The following is a 19881-nucleotide window of genomic DNA, read 5'->3' as shown; positions in this document are numbered from 1 at the left end:
TCAGGCCATAGAGATGCGTCCCCAATAAGCACTGAATTTCCCATGCCAGTTTATTTTTTAATTTTTCCTGGTAAGAGAAACAATATATCGCTCCCTCTGCTGTTTAAAACGAGGGATCTGCCACTTCTGGTAAGATGGAGCTACTCTATAGGGGGTAATGCAATTCTGTTGCTGTTTATAAAAGAGACTTGCCATTAATAACGGTAAAAAATGCAAGTACTAAGGTGTCCCTTTTACTAAAGTTAAGTAAAGTTTATAAAAATTGTCTATAACCCATCGCCTGTTATCATTGAAAATATTCTTGAGACAAAATTAATGCCACTCCCATGCTCACTAAAGTGCAATGAGAGAAATTGCGATAAGTGGCGTTAATTATGCAATTGTAGCAGTTCATTTCAGCGTTATTGTGAGTCAACTGCATAATTTGCTTTAAATGTTGCAGATTTTTTTTGGCACCACTCCCAATGGCCACACTAATAAATATGTGTGTATATATATATATATATATATACTGTATATATGTGTTATTAAATATACTTATGGCCAATTAAAGGGGTTGTTTACCTTTGAGATAACTTTTAGTATGATGTAGAAACCAATATTCTGAGACAATTTGCAATTGGTTTTCATTTTTAATTATTTGTGGTTTTTGAGTTATTTAGCTTTTTAATCAGCATGTCTTCATTTTACATTTTAGCCAATCTGGTAACTAGGATCCAAATTACCCTAGCAATCGTGCATTGATTTGAATGAGAGACTGGAATATGAATAGGAAAGGGGCTGAAGGATCAGTAATAAAAAGTAACAATAACAATACATTTGTAGCCTTACACTGCATTTGTTTTTTTAGAAGGGAGTCAGCAATGCCCATTTGAGAGCTACAAAGAGTCAGAAGAAAAAGGCAAATAACTAAAAAGCTATATAAAATAAATAATGAAAACCAGTTGAAAAGTTGGTTAGAACTGACTCTTGTATAACATAATAGAAGTTGCCTTAAAGTTGAACCACCCTTTAAGTACTATCAAGAATATATTATTTTCCCATGATATTAAGTATCCCTAATAAATTCACTAAAAATACATTTGTAAGTTTCATTCTTCCCCAGTGAAGTCACAATTTTTTGCTGCTTATATTTGAAAAACTGACTGCACTCCTCTTTTACTGTACATTTTTTTCACATAAGCCACTCTCTGGGTGGCAATAAAAATTGGTGACAATTTTGTCTATTTTCGGTGACAATTCCTGGCAATATTCTTCAGTTAAAGCTGCGAGACAATTTACATAATAGGTGTTAATATGTTTGCCAGAATATTCACAATGACAGAAGTGCTCAAAAAGAAAGGTTCTGAAGGAAGTCACTTTCAGCACTATGCACAAACAAACCAGTCAATGAGATATTTGTGGCCATTATTCTGATTGCACGAAACCAGTACAAATGCTAACCAGTTACTACAGACTGTGTGGAAATGTTTCAATTTTAATTGAAGTGACTACACAATATGTTACGTAATATGTTGGCGCTATATAAATACATGTTAATAATACACCAGGTAATATAACATGACCCAGGCATTCACCACCGCATACATCCCTTCCATCTAACAAGAACCACTGCTTGACACTTCTTTATTGGAATGTTCCTGGCCACAGCTTTATTAACCTTGCCACAGAATCCTCCAAACATTAACATCATGTGTATGTAATATATAACATAACCAAATTTTATTATACATTCATAACATCAGAATATAACATTGATATTGTGTAAACCAATATCCCCCTGAGCCTATGTCAGTCTGCCTTTTCCTTGACCCAAGCAATATCCTCTAGCCGCAACATCCTGCTCAGAGGATACGCCGTCAGCCTTGAAATCCTTTAGAGCCTCCCCTAACTGGGGGCCTCCATTAATGCTGCATAAATTGCCTGCCTCTGATTTCCCCCGATGGTCATCCACCTTAGGGGTTAAACCATCACATCATGAGTACACACAAAATCAGCCATCACAAATGTACCCCTTTAACCAAAATGAGGCTCACCTACCAGACAGGGCAAGAATGGAAACACAAACAAAAATTCCCATAAGGTAAACCTAAACAGCTACTGTATATCAACCATCACACTACAGCCATAGCCAGTTGTAGCAGTATGCCAGAAGAGAACAAGCAACATACCACCTTCATCGCCCCCCCCCTTCTCTTTGCACTTACCTGTCCTCTTTCTTCTTCTCTTTCTTCTTCTTCTTCTTCTTCTTCTCTCTACACTTTCCTCTTTTTTCATGCAATGATCAAATGTTGATTGTGTCGCAAATGTCTTGTAATCTGAAAAATCAATCAAAAACTCAAATTTAAATAAATATATATTTATTTTTGTATATTTTTTTAATGGGTGATTTCAGGGATCACAATTCAAGGAGTGATATCTTGTGCAAGATTACACCATGTATCCAGCATAAATATTTTTACAAACTTTATTAACCGATACCATATCCCATTATGCCCAGACCATGCATCCCAGCTCCAACCCCACCAGAGGTAAAAATATAGGTGATTCCACAAAAATACAGTCTAGCTGATGACTGCTAAAACTGCAGGAATCCTGGGATGTCCTCCATTACTAGCCTATAGTATGAAGCTCATTCACTGGGTTTGGTAGTCATAGGTCCTAATCAGATCCCAACAACAGACTGGATTATGGCTTTATTGGGGATTAAAGCCAAAAACCTGTTATAGCAGTGTTGCTCCACCTAAATGTTGTTGACTACCAGTTCCCCCACACAGTATTTGCCAGAATACTATCAAAGGTTAAAGGCAACTTTGTTAACGTTTTTGCCATTTTGTACCCTGCCCTGAACTTTGCAGAATAGTTACAGGTCTGTGTAGTCCAAAATGTCCTTGGCAGTGCTGTATTCATGGGAGACCCTACCAATCCCTTACTTGCATGACACTCAGACAAACATTTTAGAAAAAGGGGATGTTGTGAATGGAGTATGTAGGAATGAAGTAGGCATTTTATTTAAAATAAGATGGTGTCAGCCCTTCATTGCAGTTCATTTAAGATTACATTTATTCATTTATTTTAACATGACTCCTCTCTATTTTGACATTATAGGAATATAACTCTCCCTTTCAGTAATCATGGCAGATTTACTTTACCATGTGACCATAATTCTGATAAACGGCAACTTCTGTTCTGCCGTCAGAGCATTATTCAGACATTCCCACTCAGAAGCAATGAAAGAACTGCTTTCCCAACAGTGAACCACAGTGCAGAATCCTTCACTGCACACCATACATATGATTTATTCCGACTTTAATTTTGCACAGAAAGTGCATAGGGCCCCAATCAACATTCACACGAAAGATATTAATATTATGAGTCAAACACTTTTTCAGAACATGAAAATGAGGTTAAGTTTCATTCACATCAAGGTTGTCTAATTCTAAGGGGCCGATTCACTAACTTTGAGTGAAGGATTCGAAGGTTAAAAACTTCGAATTTCAACGTTTTTTTTGGGCTACTTCGACCATCGAATGGGCTACTTCGACCTTCGACTACTACTTCGAATCGAAGGATTCGAACTAAAAATCGTTCGACTATTCGACCATTCGATAGTCAAAGTACTGTCTCTTTAAAAAAAACTTCGACCCCCTAGTTCGCCATCTAAAAGCTACCGAAGTCAATGTTAGCCTATGGGGAAGGTCCCCATAGGCTTGGCTAATTTTTTTGATCGAAGTATTTTCCTTCAACCGTTGAATTAAAATCCTTCGAATCGTTCGATTCAAAGGATTTTATTGTTCAATCGAAGGAATTATCCTTCGATCGTTCGATCAAACTATCTGCGCTAAATCCTTCGACTTCGATGTCGAAGGATTTTAACTCCTAGTCGAATATCGAGGGTTAATTAACCCTCGATGTTCGACCCTTAGTGAATCTGCCCCTAAGTTTTTAAAACTGTTGTTGGACTAAAGTCCTAGAAGGTGGATGCTATCCTCAGCTGAAGTACTGGTATACAATCCGTCATCTGGAAACCCGTTATCCAGAAAGCTCCAAATTACAGGAAGGAATCTCCCATAGACTCAATTTTATCCAAATTGTATTCAGATTTCCTTTTTCTCTGTAGTAATAAAATAATACATTGTACTGTTTAATCCTTATTGGAAGCAAAACCAGCCAATTTGGTTTATTATTGAAATTATTTTCAGTAGATTTATGATATGCAAAGGCAAATTACAGAAAGATCCATTATCTGTAAAACCCCATGTGCCGAGCATTCTGGATAACAGTTCCCATACCTGTACAACTATAGTTACACCTGTGATACACAGACATGCAAGTACAATATGCAGTTATGGTAACTAGAAGAGCAGCATGTGCCGGGTAATAATGAATTTTCTCGAAAAATTAGAAATAAATATCTTTTAAAAAATAAAGGTTAAAAGATAAACTATTGCTGATGCTTGCAAAAAAAAAACAAACTTTTGTAAAGTATAATTCAATCAAGCAGTTCCTATTGTTTCCCCCACGCAGTGTCAAAGCATCCGTGCTTACAGATTCACAAACTGTGCTCCATTTGAAAACACTATGCATATAATCTAGTATAACCCCCTGAGGCTTATATGAAAATAGTATCTATTTCAGAAACAATAAAACCACTCAAGTGCATCACATCAGCACCTTGTTTTTGCCGCAGCAATTTAGGTTATGAAAAGAGTTATAGTGGATGCATATTTTACCAGCGTTTCTCCTATTTGTGCCCACCGTGCTACATACCTCCTATACCACCCAACTGAGCTTTAATGGCCTTAGCTTGTGTGTGATAGAGTAAATACATGGGCAAAACAGCAGCCTCTTATTTCTACAGCTGCTCAAAAATGCCAATTAGGAATACCTTGTTCCAGCAAAATTTAATATTTAAATGGGAGCAGGTTCCACTGATGTTTGCAGCAGACAATACCCTAACTGTGAGAGGTGTCTGTATTCATTTTATTACTGTTTGCGATAAAACATACATTCTGCTTTTCTAAATATGCCTGTTCATTCCCGGGGCTGTTAGAGTTAGTAGCAACAAAAGCAATCATGTTATTACTGAATAACCCTATCGTGCCAGAGGCCTCAGTACAACCCTGAAAGTTTTTTTAGTGTTTAATCTCTGTACTGTGATGCAGGCAATTCTGCTTTAGCATGATATAATGGATACTTTAATGAAACAGTGGATTAAAGTGCAAAAAAATAATCTTTATTTTGTATTTTCTTTGGCCTAAAGGCATCAGACAGGATGATTTGATTTCACGCTCAATGATAATGTAGGGAATTATGTACTTTAACCCTTCCACTGCCACATACAATAAATTAATGTGTTCATCCAGTTTTCATCCAATAGTTAAGACCTAGTCAAAGCCCCATGCCTACAGTTTACAACTACAATGCACAACAAAAATGTGTTTCTTTTCCATTTTAGCAGTAATTGCCAGTTATTTAGAGATAAAATGGCCATGTAAGGCATTTTTGTTATGCCCTGTAATAAAAAAGTTTTTCTACAATTATATATTTATATAAAATCAGGTGCAGGTATAAAATTTGTTAACTTTTTGTGGATAAACACATCCCTAATTCAGACTCGATTTTGGGTCCTGGCTACAGATTAAGAATCTTTTATCTACTGTCAAAATGCTACTCTTGGGTATTAGTTGTTATATACAGTATAGTGGTCTTCCCCAAACCTGGTCACTTAATAGGTATTTGTCATATCTCTGCCCACTGCTTCATTCCAACTTCATAGTCATAGCCACAGTTTTAAAAAAAGGTTCAATTTCAAATAGAAATATATTCCATTATCCAGTCTTTACATAACAGGGGGGGGGGGGTTAGGGGGGTTCTTTTCCATATGACAGTATTTAGGTGAATAACTAAATATTAGGGTATCTTGGAGCCTTAAGATTTCTTTCAGAAATACTCCCCATAAGCCCTTATTTTCTGTAATGATTGGTACCTGTGGTTTTCCTGATATGGGGTGGATACACTGTAAGTTGCAAATAGTCATCTTTCTAGTGAATCAACTTGTCCTTTAAGTCTAATAAAACTTTTTTCATACTTTTAATGATTTTTTTTCCTAATAGTATGGATCTATGGTAGCTTAATAGTTATTAAGTATTCTGCTATCTAATTACTAGAGAACAAGCAAATCTGTATAAAATTACAAATTTGAGAACATGTGATAGAAAAAATTTTTCTGCTGTTTCCATAGGACTGTGTTTTTCATTACACCTATTATGTGCACCCTGATCGGCAGTCTTTAGTACCTCTCAATTCTGCTACCTGGGTTAAATATACGAAGAGAGCTTTGAGCGTCCATCTCCACAGATTCGCTAGATTTCCTAACACAGTAACATCTAAATAGTTTTGTGACAGTTTATTAATAAGTGGAACATTTTACTTTAAAGTTCATCTGAAGGATAAACACATCTTGTTTGTACCGCCATATTTGATGTTATTTTTCATACCACGTTTTCTTTGAACTTGTTTATCAGACGCTGGCAGAAACTGGTCTGCTTGTGGGTAATACTATTTACATGTCAAATTCTGTAAAGGCTTTTAAAGTTCTGTGACCAAAATCCCCTGTGACCAAGCCAGTCTGTTGTTTGAAGGTGACAGCATGTTTTCCTTGACACAATGTGCAGTATCAAATAGAAAAAGCTATTGAATTGAAACCATTCCCTGGTGCAATTGTCAAAGTGACAAATGTTTTGATTTTGATCAACACGGCACTTAATGTTTTTAAGCTCTTAAACCCTAAGGTAATGCATTTTAGAAAAATATTATTTAGCAGTAAATGTTCCTAATACTAGCACAATATACTTGCCAAATATTGCTAAGTTGCCTTACTTTGAAACAGATAACATAAAAGCACACATTTTTGAGTTTGATTTACTAATGAACATTATGAGACAATCAATTTTGGTTTAATTTACTCTTATCGGACACTGCACATCATTTTGGGGAGGATTTATAAATGAATGTCAGGGAATGATCGATTCAGATAAATCCAAAACAATCCTTATTAGTTACTACTGGATTTTATTTATTTTTATCATGCTGCATAGTATTTTAGGGCTGATTTAATAATAAATTAAATGGAACAATTTCAAATGATCAATAATGACCATCAGGGTTAATTATAGGATTTCATTTATCATTCTCAGATCAATTAATTATAGATAGATGAATTTTAATGATAACCCAAGAAAATCATGTTTGCACTTCCAGGAAAGATGGTCTTATCAAAGTTGATAGAATTTATCCTTGCCTTTTATGAGAGTTGACATTCCTGACCAGATGCAAAAAAATGGATTTTGAAGTATGGAATTTGTTTAGACATTTGGATCAATTCCACCATATGTGAAATTTGTGTGGACTGAACATGCACGTGTCATCATGGACTACAAAGAACCAAGTACCTTCACACCCCATCCAGCTCCACCGCTGGATTTAAACAGCAAGTCTTCGGTGGCCGCTGTTGAATTCTTTTTTTTTTAAGACGTAATTCAATATATAGGTACCCGAGGGCTGCTTCCAAAGGCTACCCCCTAGGCACAAGCCACTGGGTGCCTATATAGAAATACAGCCTTGAGCAACATACATTGAGTAGATACGGATATGTTATGCATTGATCAAAATGGAAAATGATTTGGCATTTTCTAAAATACAAAATTCAAAAGGATTCACTAAAACCCTTGACTCTGTTGCTTTAAAAAGGCTTCAATATAAGTTCTCACTTATATTAAAGCAGTATCTACATAAGTCAACTGTTTGTCAGTCATGCATGGCTCTGATTTAGTCCACATCTCAAAACTCATCTACTACAGTGCTCCTTTGATATAATGCCCTCCTTTTATACAGCCCCCTTGCTTGCCTGCTGTTAAAATTTTAATAATGTTTAAAAAATATCAAGTCAATTAAAGAGCATAGAATGAGATACTGTGCCCTAGCAGACCTTATTCTAACTACATAATCAAACAAGCTGAATATGTACGCAGGGAAAACCACTAATTAATCAAGCCTAAGGAGATTTAAAAAAGGAAACACTTCTTGTAAGCACTGAGATGCAGTTACCCACATAAATAATGGTTGCCCATCTGACCAAGGAACATGGGGGCTCTGGGAGTTGCACATACACTTTTTATTTAACTTTATAACAAGCATCCACACTCAGGTAGGTTGCATTATTTATTCAGGGGAGCAGCAACATCCGCAGTTGGTCAACATTATACAAACCAATTTGTACACTTGAAAAATTACAATTTGTCCCAAGTATATACATACTACCCTTCATTTTGTTCACTCCTTCCAACTTCAGCCTCCAGTGCCTTTACTCAGGTTGGCTCTCATATCCCCTTTCACAGGGCTTAACCAAATGCAACCTGCTGGATCCTTCTGAATGACATCATGGCTGCCATTACTAACTTTTCCCTCTCTACCTTTCATCCCTATGATGAGCTATGACAAAAACTATTCTTGACCTAGCTACCCTGCCAGCTACCCACCCAGCTAGTTTCTTTTTTCTGGTTACTTCTTGCTGATTTCCCCATTTCAGGCTCTCAGCTTGCTTCCACTGGTGCTCCCATTGGTCAAAAGGGACCAAACCCGATCCTGCCTTCCTTTATATACCCTTTGGGACCCCTCCCCTTTTTCTAGACTATTTCCAGGAAGCCTCCTTTTTCTACCTCCCCCTAATGGTGGCTTGCAGCAATTACATCCTTTAATATTAACTACTGCCATCTATTGGTGGAAAATATACACAACATGCAACATTTAATTTTAACTTTTTTTTTACCCTCTGACATTCTGCCCAGTATTTCAAAATTTTAGTCATTATAAAAGAAGAGGGCAAACAAAAAGGGCTGCAAGTTTATTTTTATATTCAAAAATAAAAGGAAACTACCTTTATTAATCATCTTTCATATGGTATTTAAACACAGTGTACATATATGGGGCCTTATCACACATTGTTATCTGACTGTCAGGCTTGCAATTTCCAAATGATAAACTACATAAAATGAATGGGTCACTATACCTTTATCCCACACCCACAATTCTAATATAAATATTAAAAGCCAAATAATTTATTTTTCCATATTTCTATTTCTCCAAAAATGTCTCCACCTATTAAATTCTCAGACTTGTGTTTAAGGTAAATTGTCCCATCTATTGACTTAAATGATAATCCCCCAGACCCTGTCAGTGCTCTCGGAAGCCAGGCCCATTATCACTAACAAACACACAGACAACATATTACTCCAGAAACTATAAGGAACAACAGATCTGTTTTTTTAATGCAGATTCAGACAAAAAAAGGATATCTCCCATGCCTATTATTAAAAGGGGTTCTGTTAACATAAGTTTTCATTATATCCATGACCAGTATGAAAGGCATATATTCCAAGTCTTGTGCATGTCCCTTTTGTCAAAATTCTCAGATAGAAGCAAGACCCAGTGATAAACTGTTTGTGAACATTATTTTCATAATAGGCATATATTAGTGACCGTTGCTATATTGTATTTAATAAAATATCATCTATGAAGTAGGTCTTTATGTATATGGATTGTATACATACATTTTCTGGCCTTTGCGTGAAAGTGCTATATTCCTAAATGCCTGTAAGTTTGGCATTATCTGTAAATGCAGAGCTTTTTAAACTTGTTTGTTCATCCATGCTAAAATGTGATGTGAGCTGAATAGGTATATCCTGAATAGGTAAGACCCGGCAGATATAAAGTGGCTTTGTGGCGTTTTAACGTTTACCAATATGAAATTCAGCCAAAATAGAAACAGAATAAAGGGGGGAAAAAAGCTCTATGAGACATTAACGTTACATCTTCACATCTGTTCCTCATTTCAGCAAAAAGTGTTCTGAAAAATATCACTCACACATGCACTCAAATAACTAAGGATATAATATCTGTACCAAAATAATAAAATGAATACATACCCAATAACAGTCCTTTCCTCCCTAAAATCAGAGCTAAGATATTAGTTTACCATATTGTTTTCTTTGTTCAAACTGGTCCAGGAAATTGGGTTTCCTGTTGTTATATGTGGAAGAGCACAGTCTTACAATCTACTTATATCTCATGAGCTAAAGCTTAAATTAAATGTAGATCCTTTAAAAACTCTTATCCATCATATTTTTAAAATGAAAGACAAATTCTTTCAGCTTATATGTAGGTTGTACACTTTTCATTGCTACCTAGAGAAGAGATCTGGTGCCTGCAACAGGTGAAAAGTGGTACTGCAAGGCATACAGTGTCCTTTGTACAACAATAAGGCTGCGGTACTGGATTGCACACTGACTGTCATATAAAGATAACAGAATTCTCTTTACAGATTTATGATTTTTAGAAAATACATGATGTGTGGGGGCTGCTTGTTTTTACAAACATACAATTCCATGGTATAATAACATATTAAGTTAGGTTGACAAAAAAATTCCAAAAAGCTCAACCTTTCATATCTTTACTGCCAGTTCAACTGATTCAGGGAGAGACTTTCAAAACTCCACAGCTCTCACTGTAAAAAGCCCTTTTTCAACTATTACGATGGAACCTCCTTTCTGTCTGCTGGAAGGGTCTACTGGTAAATAAAGTATTAGTGAGATTATTAAATATTTGTTATACATAGTTATCATATACCCCTCCTAGGCCCTCCTCTCCAGTGTAAACAACCAAAACTTGCTCAGACATTCTTCATAACCAAGACTTTCCATACCCTTTGCAAGTTTAGTTGCCCTTCTTTGGACTCCTTCTCTAATTTAATAATATCCTGTTTGCACAATGGAGACCAAAACTGCACTCATTATTCTCGGTGTGGTCTTACCAGCACTCTTAAAAAGTGGAAGAATAACTCCCTCCTCCATGAATCTATGCCTCAAGATCTTGTTTGCCCTTTCAGCTGCTGACCGGCATTACTGGCTACATATACGAGTACTCAAATATCCTTCTCCATTATGGATTTGCCTAGTGCCAATATAAGTGGCTCGTATATATTCATATCCCCAGCATGATCTTACATTTATTAACAATGAACCTTGTCTGCCACTCATGCTTGTCAAGATCCTGCTACAAAGATGCCACATCTTGGATGGAATTTATGGGGCTGCATAGTTTTATATCTGCAAACACTGATATGCTACAACATTCTCCCCTAAGGTATTAATAAACAAGTTAAATAAAGTAGACCCAATACAGAACTCTGCAGGACCCCACTTCGATGCCTACTCCAAGTACAAAAGTACCATTTACAACTGCCCTCTGTGCCTGATCCTGTAGACAGTTTCCTATTCATGTTACACTTTTCTAAGACCAACAAAAACTTAATTTAGAAAGCATCTGCTTGTGGGGCACGGTATCAAATGCTTTGGCAAAATCCAAATAGATCTCATCTATTGCAATCTTACTGTCCAATTTTATTTTAACCTCATCATAAAATGCCATCAAAGTTGTCTGATGTGACTTATACTTCTTAAAGCTATGCTGAGTACAGCTCATAATGAATTTTTCCAGAACATAATAGGAACTTGTCCACCACAGATGTCAAACTTACTGGCCTATAATTGCCAGGCTGAGAATCGTAATTACTCCTCCAATCCATAGGTACCGTACCAGATGAAAGAGAGTGAAAAATATAAAATAGAGGTTGGCTAAAACTGATTTAAACTCTCTCAGTATCCAAGGATATATTCTATCTGGCCCTGGTGCCTTGTTCACCTGAACTTTGAGCAAAACATTATGTACCATAACCTGCATCAACAATAAACTAGATTTAGCAGAGCCATCAGTGCCCCTATTGGGTAGGTTTTGAAACACTGACTCCTTGTCGCAGAGTGATAAGCTACAGGCTGACCCACGCCCGGGCCAAGCCAGCCAGCGCCCAAGGCAACCTGGCCGGCCACTTCGCCCCCTTGCCAGCACTTACCAATTCTTATTCGTTTTGTCACCCAAAAAATTCGACTTTTTTGGATTATTAAACAAAAACCAATGCAGATCAAAGATCTTCAAATTGTAAAAGGGAGATCTGCCCACTGACTTTTACATTACTTCGAAAGGTTTTAGCTGGAGTATTTTCGGTTTCTAATTTTTAGCAGCTTTGGAGCATATTAAATCTCAAAGTTTTTTTCCCTCTAAAAATTCAAGTTTTTTCCTTCAATCAGAAAAATGTAAGGTTTAATAAATAGGCCAGGAAAAAAAACAGGCTGGCACAAACCGGACCACAGTCAATATCTGCTGCTACAATAGTTTATTAAAAAAGTTGAGGCACCCATAGTGCAAACAAAAAAAGCCTTACACGTTCATGCCTTCATGGGGCACTTAGGCTACCAACAATAACAACATAACAATACAGAATTTAATTGGGTCACTTGCTCACTTCTCAGTATTAGGTATAGAGAAGTTATTGCCGAATCTAAGATGGGGCAATATAGTTGCTGACCTATTAAGAAAAGAAGCTAAATGTTGGACACAACATAACCCATAGGGATGAATTTGGAGTTCAATAGATCCTGTTATTTTGAATTTTCAGTGCTTGTTTAATATGATCTTAATATCACTTTTCTGTATTTACTGCAAAGAACGAGTTCTTTGGAGATCTATTGATGAATTTCTTCTTTTTGTATGTTGTATTTGTTTATACTGTATTCAGCAACGATGCTTGTGATTGGTTTAGATTTCCAACCTTTTGATTGGATGTAACACCTTTAAACGAAAAAACGCTTAAGGATTTTTTTGTTTGCACTATGGGTGCCTCAACTTTTTAATATACTATTGTAGCAACAGATATTGATATTGGTAAGTGTCAGCCTGTTTTTTCCTGGTCTGTAAATGACATACCCTCTGAGCTGAAGGTCTGGGGCTTGAGCACACTGAGTGAAGTGGTGAGTCTAACTATTAAATGTTCATCAACTGGTTTATTTTTCTGGATTCATTTCTTTAATAGACCCCTTACTCTGTGGGACCCTGCCATACTCCTCAATTGTATATACTGAAGAAAAGAACTTATAAACAACAATTGCCTATTCTTTTTACTTTATTACCGTATATACTCGAGTAGAAGCCGATCCGAGTATAAGCCGAGGTACCTAATTTTACTTATGGAAACTGGGAAAACTTATTGACTCGAGTATAAGCCTAGACACAACTAAGACCGTTAGACAAGCAGGTATAGCCGTCAATTTTTGGAAAAATTAAACCTTTTATTAACAGAAAGTTCCATTTATAACCCTTTATGCTGCAATCATTACAGCGCAAAACTAAATCACTGAAAATGTGTCCCCTCCAGTGGATTTATATTACAGACATTTTTTCAGCTGAGACAAAATATACTTTCCACTAGCAATTATACACACATAGACACACACACATATATTATACACACACACACTCTCCCCACACAATAATAACACACATACTATACCCACAAACTCCCCACACATATACTATATACACACACACACTCTCTACCCACACCATCATACACAGACACACACATATACTATATACACACACACTCCCCACACAATAATGAAAAGGCACAGAGGAGGCAGAAAGCATGCACTGGTCTGTGTCAAACTCTGACTTAACAAGAGCAATAGACAGCAACACAGTCAAAGAAATCAAAGTCCTCTTAAGATTTAGCCTCTATAGATACCTCATATATTTTAAATTATGAAACAAAAACATTTCGAATGTCAGGCTCACCAGTTGCAATAGAGGCTTTGTAAATTAAACAACTCAATGCAATTCAACTAAATTCCGTGCCTGAATGGAAATGAGCCTACAACTGGGCAGATGTTTTATACATGACTAACTGCCCAAAAAACTGTTTGATTAGGATTTAAAACCCCAAGCAATACTACAATAAATGCCTGTAAAGTATAAATATACTAATGAAATCATTACTGTAAATTATGAGGATAAATAACATCAGTGAGGAGTTGGGAGATATTACAAATACAGGTTACAAATGTATACATTTTGATTGCCATAAGAGAGATCGTGTTTGGAAGAAAGTTAACAGAATATTATTACAATAAAGGCACTAAGCTCAATTTATCTGAAAATCTGTCAGATGCAGAGCCAGGGTGTCCAATCTGTAGACTTCCAGCTGCACTTTAGGAAATGCACAACACGAGGAAGCACACGCCTGGAGGGTCGCACACGCCTGGGTCAGGTGACAGGGAATGCCTGGAGGGTTGCTTTGGCCTGCAAGAGAGGTAGGATCCATGCAGTGGTTGTTTCTACCGCCACATTCCTTTTAGCTGCTCCCTGTACTGCGCACCCGCTCTTACCTGGGTTTGATCCTGGCAGCGCTCGATACGTAGGCCCAGGCCGCGGGGGACGCAGGAGCCAGCGGGTCGGTAAAGGTGGGGGTCGGGTAGTTTCCATATTTACAAACTGACGCGCCAATGCGGTTGTGAAGAAAGTTAAGGTGCGCACAGCGCTCCATGCGCGTGGTCTTGTATGTGCTTCGCGAGCTCGGCGGCGCACACAGAAACCCAGCACTGGTTCCTGTGAGATTCAAACATCCGCGTCTGGTCACCAAGGTGAGAGAAGTGGCTCGTTTCTTAGTAGCATGTAACAGGACGCACTCGCGGTTTCCTGGGGGTTATCTCTGGGTTAAAGTTTATTGACTGCAGCGCCGGTAGCTGGCAGTCCACCATTGTAGAACATCTGTGTATGTACCGTATGGTAGTATGTACCAAATATGTACCGTATGTGTGTTGCACGGATGAGGGGGGTCTTTTTAATACATATATTTCATCTACCAGACTTTTTTTTTTTTATCACTGACTCGAGTATAAGCCGATACATTTTGGGTGCTGAAAAACTTGGCTTATACTCGAGTATATCTAATATATAAAAATAGCAGATATTTCAATGCTATGGATGCTTTTATGCAGAAAAGGGGAAAAAGGCTCAATTAACTTCACACTTACATAGATTTAGTGCATCTTTTGGGTTTATGAAGAAATAAATAAACCCTGCTCATTAATTAGTCTCTTAGAAATGTTACAGCACAACTAAGCCATATATTAGTATACTGTATATAGTATATAGAATATGACACATGGGTGTAAAATTAAGCTGTCATTGTAAAAAGCATGCAATGTTTTTTAGAGCCTAGAATATAACTCATAAAAACACTATTTCTGGGCTGGATTAAATGAGAGAAATAATATGGGCACAGAAAAGACGGCTTAGTAATGCAGCAGTTAACATTGCCAGTGGGTACTACTGTCAGTGGGTACCCATTTTGTAGGGAATTTAAAATGCTAAGGCAGGAAATAATATAGTAACATTATAGATTCTGAAAAAAAGACAAAAGAATCATGTTCAAACTTTATGCCACACTGAAACCTGCTGAAAGAAACACTCACCTGGTGGTCTAGTGGGCCGGCGGGGAGACCCACGCTGGCTCCCATCCTCTTCAGTGCGGGCTTCTTAGTGCTCGCACGGCGCACATCTTCCTTATTTATAGGCTCGCTGGCGTGATGACGTCAGCGCGCAGTGGTGCCAAATTCCCTTTTACTGTGTTCATTGCCCGTTGTTAGGTCATCTTTTGAGAGTTCCTGGGTCCCCTTTAGGATATAGGCTATAGCTCCCACGTGGCAGGCTAACGAGAAACACCTGTCCTCACACCGGTAACACACAAGGGTTGCAACATCCAGCTGCTGAGCAGAATGCAGGGCAACCTTCTAGGCTGAAACACTAATCTGTCCAGCTGAGCAGAAAACACAGTTACTTAGTACTGCAGCTCTTTCACATTACATGCTGCACCTTGACTCTCTCCAGATCTACTCTGGCTGGCTGCTGCTCCTTTTATCAGCTGTATGTAACCCTGTGCATTTGGCTGCAAAGTCAGGCACTCCCTTGGGTCCTCCTCCTCTCCCAGGGATGCACTGGGGCACCCAGCCAATCGGATGGTTCTCCATCCTGTAACCAGGCTGGATGATGTCACAGACTGAAAAGCAGGAAAAGGACTTGTCTGATACCCTACAATTTTCCAAAAAAATTGCAAAAGTTTCAGCCCAAGTGCAAATGCTCTATGACATACTCATACTTGATAGATTAGCTGGAATTTCTCTGATGCTGCCAAACTATGTTTCAATTACTACTGTTTTATTATTAGGCTCTGTACTATATTGATGTGCAGGCCAGTTCCTGCACAAAATCTTCGGGTCACGGTCCAAGTTGAGCTCTTCTCCTGCTCTCCCCGCCTGTGACCTAGCACTGCCAGCTTCAGACGCCTACCCTTTTGTGACGGGTCTATAAAAAGAGGGGGAACGGCGGGCCTGCATGGGTGCGGGTTGGCAGGGGGCAGGTTAGGGTCAGGTGTAGGATTGAGAATTAATATAACAGAATTAATATAACAGTATCCCATTCACACTTTTGACCTGTAGCAACTTGATAGCTTCAGAAACTTCAAGCTGCAGAGCTGCTGAACAAAAAGCTAAATAAGAAAAAAACTTGCTAAACATGAGTGCATATTGTCTCAGAATTTTGCTGGCTACATCATACCAAAACTCTATAGTGAACCATTCCTTCAAATTTTAACAGTTAAAAGGTAAGTGGCCAGAGCTTTTATAAGAGAAAGGAAAAAAAAACCACAATTTCAAAACCTACATTTTATAGCAATTTAGAAAATATTATTTGTGGTACACTTTTTTTTTTACAAAATATTTTGTAAAGGTGAACTACCCCTTTAAGTATTGCAGAATGACACAACATTCATTTTTATCATCATAAACAGAGGCAACTGTATATTTGTCCTGCGTTTGACTCGATTGTGGTATTCATTAAAAGAAACAACTGCTAACCCCTCTTTGAAACTGTATTCGCAGTCACTGAGGAACACTACTGAATTTCTTTGTATCTATGGTTTAATCTAGATGGAATGCCACAAATTACTTCCAGATGTGTTGCCCTAGACCAGTCAATCACAGCTATTTATACTGACACAATACAGTCCAAACAATCAGGGTCTGCATGCTTTGTCTTTCTATAGATATAGCTATAACCTTCAGTCTTGTTGAGTTTGGAGAGGTGGCGGGGCAGTCACGCAGGGTTTTAAAACAGAGGGACATGTGCAACTTACACAGTACACAGTTTATTTCTTACTAATATTTAGAGAGAGAGAGAGAGAGAGAGAGAGAGAGAGAGAGAGAGAGAGAGAGAGAATAACGGAGGGTAAACTGCCCTTACTGCTTAAAATAACCAAAGTACTACAGACTTCATATTTATTGATGTCAACAAATATACCAAGGAGGCTTGGTGCCAGAAACCTATAAAGTCAGTATTAAATCCCATCATCTCTCTGCTACACACCTGGACACAATCAGAGAATCATGAGAATACACTTGGGATATATTTTGGTATATGACATTCTAGAAGAAGAATAGCCCTTATAATCACTGCATAAGTATTTTGTTTTTTAAGATGTGTGTGTATATATATATATATATATATATATATATATATATATATATATATATATATATATATATGTATATATATATATATATATATATATATATATATATATATATATATATATATATGCATCACTACCTCTTTAAATAATGTTTAAGGAAAAGGAAATATAAATCACAAAGTCTCATTTAAATATACCTTTAGGGTCTTATTTGCCAGAGGAGGAAACTTGTGTATGGTCAGAACAGACTACAGGCAGGGAGATATTTTACACAAAGCAAGAAAGTAGATTTTTGGTATAGTTCAGGTTTTTGAGACCACAACCAGGGCAATCTATGGACACTTTGTTATATTTTTACCTTTCCTTCTCTTTTAATCCTTTCCTTTCAGCAAATTGCATGTGCAGCATTATTGACACTTAGGGGCCCATTTACTATCAAATTTAGATATTTTTTTTTTCCCACAAATGTCAAAAAAAAAATTTATCTTGCAAAAATCTGCCAGGGAAAAATGGTTAAGGTCTTATAACAGCTGCTCTGATCTTACTGAACCTTTTTTTGATCATTATGGACTTTAAGAGGTTTTTGGATTTTTTTTTTCTCTAGAAATTGTCCAAAATTCGCAAATTCATGATATTTGTGGTTTTAGAGAAAGTGAGTTTAGTTGTGGTTTCAAAAACCTCTTAATGATGACAAGTAAGCATCTTAAAGTGCACTCTATTCATTCCTAGTCAACTTGCTCAATCCAGTGGCTATGAACACTTCATATCATGAGAAATCATGAGTAGTAACAAAGCTAGGTAATAATTTTATATAACTGTGAAGAAAAGAGTAAAATTCTTCTTGTTTATTTTAAAAAAAAAGACTTTGCATCCTAAATGAGTAAAACTATTTTAGAGCAACCATGACATAAAAGAAAAAGTTTAAAAAATATATATATTTTTTCATATTATTTAATATTTGAATCCTGCTGTATAACTGTCATTGACTGATTTTATATCAGTTACTTAATTAAAACACAAACTTGAAATCCTTTTGGAGACGAAAACATTTATATTTCTTTGTCATAAAATAGGTTGAATCTTGGCCATAAAGCAAGAGTAAACTCTGAATGAACAAAGACTAAGGTGTTTATATACTAAAAATTTAATAGCTCAGGTAGTAATTCCTTACCACACAATTTTTTTTATTAGATATCCTCACCATTTTACATGAAGGCTTCTTTATCTCATTTTATTGGTTTTAGAGGTTTTTCAAACCATGACTAAACTCACTTCCTCTAAAACCGCAAATGTCATGAAATGTTTTGAAGTTCCAAATTTAAAAAGCATGAATGAAAAAAGCGCTGAACAATCTGAAAAAAACCCAAATATCTTTGAAAACCTTTAAAAATTCAAGTTTTTTGGAGAAAAAAAGTCTAAAAGTGTAAAAGTCAAAACTGATTAAAAATGGTCTAAGATCAGCGCATATCCCACTGACTTCTACAGGACCTTGACAACTTTTACCTAGCAAATTTTTGTATTAAAGGTTTTTGTCAATTTTACACTTAATAAATCTCACATTTTTAGAGCTTTTCGTGGAAAACGATAAATTCAATTAAATATTATGGTAACACCAAGAAGAGTATGTCTGAGATGAGAAGTATCAGTTCACACAAATACAAGACAAACTTTATTGCCTATTCAAATGAGGTGTTCAAAACACCAGGCCAGTATATGTATATTCAATAGTTTGCATGCATTTACTGCAAGTGAACAGGGACATTGCATTTAAATTAATGCAACAGAGCTTTGAGAGTAATATAAATAATGTAATAAATTGTCTAAAATGTGTTACTGGTCTAGAAACTAAATCAATTAGCAGCTTGAATATACACATCCAATTGGTTGCTATGGGCCATATTATTGAATGGACATAATTGAATTATAGAGGGTCCAGAGAAGGACCACTAAGCTGGTAAAAGGTATGGAAAATCTTAGCTATGAGGAAAGACTGGCCAAATTGGGGATGTTCACGCTGGAGAAGATGCGCTTAAGGGGTGATATGATATCTATAAATATATAAGGGTTCATTTAATAATAATCTCTCTAATGCTGTATTTACCACAAGGTCATCCATTCTGATTAGAAGAAATGAGGTTCCGCCTAATATTAATATTTATTACTGTTACAGTGAGAGTTGTGAAGATGTGAAATTCTCTCCCTGAATCAGTTGTACTGGCTGATACATTAGATAGCTTTAAAGGGGACCCGTCGCCCAAAAAAAATTATTAAAAATCCTATTTTATCACATTAGTCAAGCAAAATGAACTTTAATTGCACTATATAAATTATCTGAATCTTGCTTCCTTCAGTCTGGGATTTCAAAATTATAGCAAGCAGGCAGCAGCCATTTTGCGCACACT

This window comes from Xenopus laevis, chromosome 6S, assembly GCF_017654675.1.
Source record: "Xenopus laevis strain J_2021 chromosome 6S, Xenopus_laevis_v10.1, whole genome shotgun sequence".
In the NCBI taxonomy this organism is placed as follows: domain Eukaryota; kingdom Metazoa; phylum Chordata; class Amphibia; order Anura; family Pipidae; genus Xenopus; species Xenopus laevis.
The sequence above is the reverse complement of the archived record's forward strand: the minus strand, read 5'-3'. Positions refer to the sequence as shown.